Below are 6539 nucleotides of genomic sequence, written 5' to 3' on the forward strand. Positions count from 1 at the left end.
AACCACGAACCATCAGGAGCAAGGGTGAAGTGTCTTGCTCAAGGACACAACAGGCGTGACGAGGTTGGTAGAAGGTGGGGATTGAACCAGGAACCCTCAGGTTGCTGGCACGGCCACTCTCCCAACCTCGCCACACCGTACCTGGACAGTGAGTACATAAACATGGTTAGCAAGCTAAAGAAGACACTCCAAACTCTGCCTCTGCTCATCTTTCAGCACTGAAGGTACAGACTCTGTCAATTCTCTTATTATACTATTTCATTCTAGACTTCTAGAGTGTTTGATTTTCACATCACTCTAAATGTATAGACTATAAAGTTCACAAACATAAAGAGGGATCCCAGTGGGCCAGGGCAATTTTTCCTTATCTCAAAACTAAAACTGGGGAAATGCGTAGAGTTTTCTGGGCTTCAGTATAGTGTTGATCTCCTGAAGACATGATATTATTTCACAATTCCTTGAGAGAAAAAAATGCCTGGTTAGGGATGTGTATAGCAGTATGTGTGCGGTATATAGTGACATGACATATAATCATGTCATGTGTGCCTTGCTTGAGTGAGGCCAGGTTTACGGCTATGTTGTGACATGTTGTTTGTATGTGGTTTGTTACTTATGTATGTTATGTTGCAGCTATTGAAAATACTTTTGTCGATTTTGTTCTGGCCCAAAATAAATTGGCCCTTTGAAACATATATTTGTCTTTGTGTGTTGTAAGTAGATCACATGGCTTAGCAGAGTTCAGTGATGCAAATGCATGTCAAATTGATCAACGGGTTGTATTATTCTCCAGTGCAATAACAGTACTGCAATGAAGGCTAAAAGGGCATTAATGGGAGCCTTAAAAAAATGTTTGAAAAAAGTGTGTACCCCGCCTTCCGCCCGAATGCAGCTGAGATAGGCTCCAGCGACCCCCCGCGACCTTGAACGGGACCAGCGGTAGAAATGGATGGATGGAAAGAAGTAAGTAAATAGTTACTTTTCACAGTAATACATTGCTTTTTGGTGTAAGTAACTGAGTTACTTTTGAAATAACTGTATCTAGTTACTGGTTTTCAGTAACTTTTTACAAGACCACATTAAACATAAACACATCATGAAAATGTAACTGACCAAAGGTAATTATTCAGTAATTGTTGTTAATGAATAGAACTTGAATGCGTCATAATACAATTTAATGCAGCCTGTCATGGGCACATATACTGGAGCACTGTCAAACAGTGATGTGTATAAAACAAACTGTCGCACCATTTTTTTTTTTTAATAAACTGCCGACTAGACCAGAGTGTGGTGAAGCCAGAAGACAGCTAACGTAGGCTCCAGAGTTCAGTGTGACCCGTCAGAGGTAATGTAACAGATATTAAATGAATGAACAAGTATTCTGTACTACTGGTAGTATTGTTTTAGTCCGTGGTAGTTTTACCTTCTCATCAAAAAGTTTTTGATGTCCAGGACCCCTACTGGCCTCCTTAAATCTTTTCAGGTGTCCGGACTTGTGTTTTTTGGGGGGCATCCTAACTAGGGCTTGGTCGTACGAACTATAACTCATCCGGCAATATACAAACCCCGTTTCCATATGAGTTGGGAAATTGTGCTAGATGTAAATATAAACGGAATACAATGATTTGCAAATCATTTTCAACCCATATTCAGTTGAATATGCTACAAAGACAACATATTTGATGTTAAAACTGATAAACATTTTTTTTTTTTTGCAAATAATCATTAAGTTTAGAATTTGATGCCAGCAAAGAGTGACAAAAAAGTTGGGAAAGGTGGCAATAAACACTGATAAAGTTGAGGATTGCTCATCAAACACTTATTTGGAACATCCCACAGGTGTGCAGGCTAATTGGGAACAGGTGGGTGCCATGATTGGGTATGAAAACAGCTTCCCATAAAATGCTCAGTCTTTCACAAGAAAAGATGGGGTAAGGTACACCCTTTTGTCCACAACTGCGTGAGCAAATATAGTCGAACAGTTTAAGAACAACGTTTCTCAAAGTGCAATTGCAAGACATTTAGGGATTTCAACATCTACGGTCCGCAATATCATCAAAAGGTTCAACCAACATTGAATGGCCGTGACTTTCGATCCTTCAGACGGCACTGTATCAAAAACCGACATCAATCTCTAAAGGATATCACCACATGGGCTCAGGAACGCTTCAGAAAGCCACTGCCACTAAATACAGTTTGTCGCTACATTTGTAAGTGCAATTTAAAGCTCTACTATGCAAAGCTAAAGACATTAATCAACAACATCCAGAAATGCCGCCGGCTTCTCTGGGCCTGACATCATCTAAGATGGACTGATGCAAAGTGGAAAAGTGTTCTGTGGTCTGACGAGTCCACATTTCAAATTGTTTTTGGAAATATTTGACATTGTGTCATTCGGACCAAAGGGGAAGCAAACCACCCAGACTGTTATTGACGCAAAGTTCAAAAGCCAGCACCTGTGATGGTATAGGGGTGCATTAGTGCCCAAGGCATGGGTAACTTACACATCTGTGAAGGCACCATTAATGCTGAAAGATACATACAGGTTTTGGAACAACATATGCTGCCACCCATGCACCGTTTTTTTTCACGGACGCCCGTGCTTATTTCAGCAAGACAATGCCAAGCCACATTCAGCACGTGTTACAACAGCATGGCTTTGTAAAAAAAGAGTGCGGGTACTTTCCTGGCCCGCCTGCAGTCCAGACATGTCTCCCGTAGAAAATGTGTGGCGCATTATGAAGCGTAAAATATGACAGCGGAGACCCCGGACCATTGAACGACTGAAGCTCTACATAAAACAACAATGAGAAAGAATTCCACTTTCAAAGCTTCAACAATTAGTTTCCTCAGTTCCCAAATGTTTATTGAGTGCTGTTAAAAAAAAGGTGATGTAACACAGTGGTGAACATGCCCTTTCCCAACTACTTTGGCACGTGCTGCAGCCATGAAATTCTAAGTTAATTATTATTTGCAAAAAATAAAATAAAATAAAGTTTATGAGTTTGAACATCAAATATGTTGTCTTTGTATGCATTCAATTGAATATGGGTTGAAAATGATTTGCAAATAATTGTATTCCGTTTATATTTACATCTAACACAATTTCCCAACTCAAATGGAAACGGGGTTTGCATTTTGGCTGAATATCGATATACGATATATTTTAGAAAGCGAATTTAGACAAAGTCAAACCCAAATATGCGTGTCAAGTTGTTTTATTGAAACCCATACTTAGTTTCATGCATAGATAGACGATAAGAACCCTTGAAAATATTATAAGAATAATAAAGTATAATTTTCAATCTTCTTTAACACAAACCTTTAACAATGCTCAAATCCCCAGGTAATAACAAAAACACAAAAGAAAAACCTTTAAAATAAAGTCCAATGTTAGGCCAATATTTTAAACATAAGCAGCAACTTGAAAATAATTTACTTGTAACAATAATGTTGTTTTTTTATCTCAACCTTATAAAAAGTGTATAAAACGATGACCAAGCTGCCGAAAGGACGTTCAAAATTGGCGTCTGTATAACAATGGCGACTGCCACACAACACAAACTGCTTCCAAATAAATTGTATTTCATTCCTAAAATTAAAATATAACCTTATAACTACATGTTAAAAAACTGGATTATGTGAAAAATGAATAATAAGAAAAAAAGTATCTGCAGTCATCCATCTTTGTGACTCTGAAGAAGCCAAAGAAAGAAGCCATCAAATGCCCAGTTTAGTAAAAGAAGAAAATGAGAAACGAGCACCTAATAAAGTTATGCAGATGTCTATGAGTGACGTGGCAGCGAGAGGCTAATTATTAGCCTGTTGCATAACACCCACGTCACTGGTATGTTGCTATTGGACACAGAAGACGCTATATTTGGTTTTTAGTTTTGCTGAAATAGCAACTATAAAAATGGAGGCATGATGTCATGCAACTAATTTCCCCCTTAGTCTAGTTTGCGTTTGCAACACAAGCAGTGCAAATTCACAGCCTGTGGCATTTTTTTTTTATTGCTAAACGCTATATGCTAAATTAATTAACTTCTAATTTACATTACTAACATGGCACTTTGTAACATACATGTGATATAGCTTTTTAAATAATTTGTAATGTGTCATGCTTGATTAATAGGATGTTAACAAATGTTAATAAAATGAGCATTATGGGAAATTTAATTGGATAACTTATTCATGTGCGATGTACAAACCCTGTTTCCATGTGAGTTGGGAAATTGTGTTAAATGTAAATATAAACGGAATACAATGATTTGCAAATCCTTTTCAACCCATATTCAATTGAATGCACTACAAAGACAAGATATTTGATGTTCAAACTCATAAACTTTATATATTTTTTGCAAAATAATAATTAACTTAGAATTTCATGGCTGCAACAAGTGCCAAAGTAGTTGGGAAAGGGCATGTTCACCACTGTTACATCACCTTTTCTTTTACAAGTGTTACACGCTATTGTAACTCTTGTCTCGCTGAAATAAGCAGGGGCGTCCATGATAACGTTGCTTGGATGACAACATATGTTGCTCCAAAACCTGTATGGACCTTTCAGAATTAATGGTGCCTTCACAGATGTGTAAGTTACCCATGCTTTGGGCAATAGTACACCCCCATACCATCACAGATGCTGGCTTTTGAACTTTGCGCCTATAACAATCCGAATGGTTATTTTCCTCTTTGATCTGGAGGACAACACATCCTCTGTTTCCAGATATAATTTGAAATGTGGACTCGTTAGACCACAGAAGACCTTTCCACTTTGCATCAGTCCATCTTAGGTGAGCTCGGGCCCAGCTAAGCTGGCGGCGTTTCAGGATATTGTTGATAAATGGGTTTGGCTTTGCATAGTAGAGTTTTAACTTGCACTTACAGATGTAGTGACCAACTGTAGTTACTGACAGTGGTTTTATGAAGTGTTCCTGAGCCCATTTGATGATATCCTTTACACACTGCTGTCGGTTTTTGATGCAGTACCGCCTAAGGGATCAAAAGTCCGTAATATCATCGCTTACGTACAGTGATTTCTCCAGATTCTCTGAACTTTTTGATGATTTTACGGACCATAGATGGTAAAATCCCTAAATTCCTTGCAATAGAAATATTCTAAAACTGTTCGAAAATTTGCTTACAAAGTGGTGACCCTCACCCCATCCTTGTTTGTGAAGTACTTAGCATTTCATGGAAGCTGCTTTTATACCCAATCATGGCACCCACCTGTTCCCAATTAGCCTGCACACCTGTGGGATGTTCCATATAAGTGTTTGATGGGCATTCCTCAACTTTATCAGTATTTATTGCCACCTTTCCCAACTTCTTTGTCACGTATTGCTGGCATCAAATTCTAAAGGTCATGATTATTTGAAAAAAAAAAAAAAAAAAGTTTATCAGTTTGAACATCAATTATGTTATCTTCGTAGCATATTCAACTGAATATGGGTTGAAAATGATTTGCAAATCATTGTATTTCGTTTATATTTACATCTAACACAATTTCCCAACTCATATGGAAACGGGGTTTGTAATTGTGATCTAAGTTACGTAGACCATCAATCTATTTTCTACCGCTTATTCCCCTTGGGGTCGCGGGGGGCGCTGGTGCCTATCTCAGCTACAATCGGGCGGAAGGCGGTGTACACCCTGGACTAGTCGCCACCTCATCACAGGGCTAACACAGATAGACAATTTAGTGTTGCCAATCAACTTATCCCCAGGTGGATGTCTTTGGAGGTGGGAGGAAGTCGGAGTACCCGGAGGGAACCTACGCATTCACGGGGAGGACATGCAAACTCCACATAGAAAGATCCCGATCCCGGGATTGAGCCCTGACTACTCAGGACCTTTGTGTTGTGAGGCAGACACACTAACCCCTCTGCCACCGTGAAGCCTTAAATTACGTATTTTATCTTGTAAATTCATCTGAAATATTTTGAAACGAGAGCACCCTCTGGCCAAAATGAAGAGTCAGATATTTCCACAGCAGCCACAGACATGGTTTTGAAGTTGGATGAGTTGTGAAGTGAAGTGAATTATATTTATATAGCGCTTTTCTCTAGTGACTCAAAGCGCTTTACATAGTGAAACCCAATATCCGTTACATTTAAACCAGGTTGGGTGGCACTGGGAGCAGGTGGGTAAAGTGTCTTGCTCAAGGACACAACGGCAGTGACTAGGATAGCGGAAGCGGGAATCGACCCGGCAACCCTCAAGTTGCTGGCACGGCCACTCTACCAACCGAGCTATACCGCCCCCAGTTATATAGATTATATAGAGATTATATAAGATTATACAATATACTGTATATATATAGAGAGAGAGAGAGAACAAGAGAGAGAGAGAGAGAGAGAGAGAGAGATAGAGAGAGAGAGACAGAGAGAGAGAGAGAGATAGAGAGAGAGAGCAGAGCGCGGGTCATCTTAGGGCTAACACATATAGACAGACAATTTTCACACTCACATTCACACACTATGGGACAATTTGGTGATGTCAAAATATAAGAATATATAAGAATTATATGTAAATAATTA

This window comes from Nerophis ophidion, linkage group LG06 (genome assembly GCF_033978795.1).
Source record: "Nerophis ophidion isolate RoL-2023_Sa linkage group LG06, RoL_Noph_v1.0, whole genome shotgun sequence".
Taxonomy (NCBI): Eukaryota; Metazoa; Chordata; class Actinopteri; order Syngnathiformes; family Syngnathidae; genus Nerophis; species Nerophis ophidion.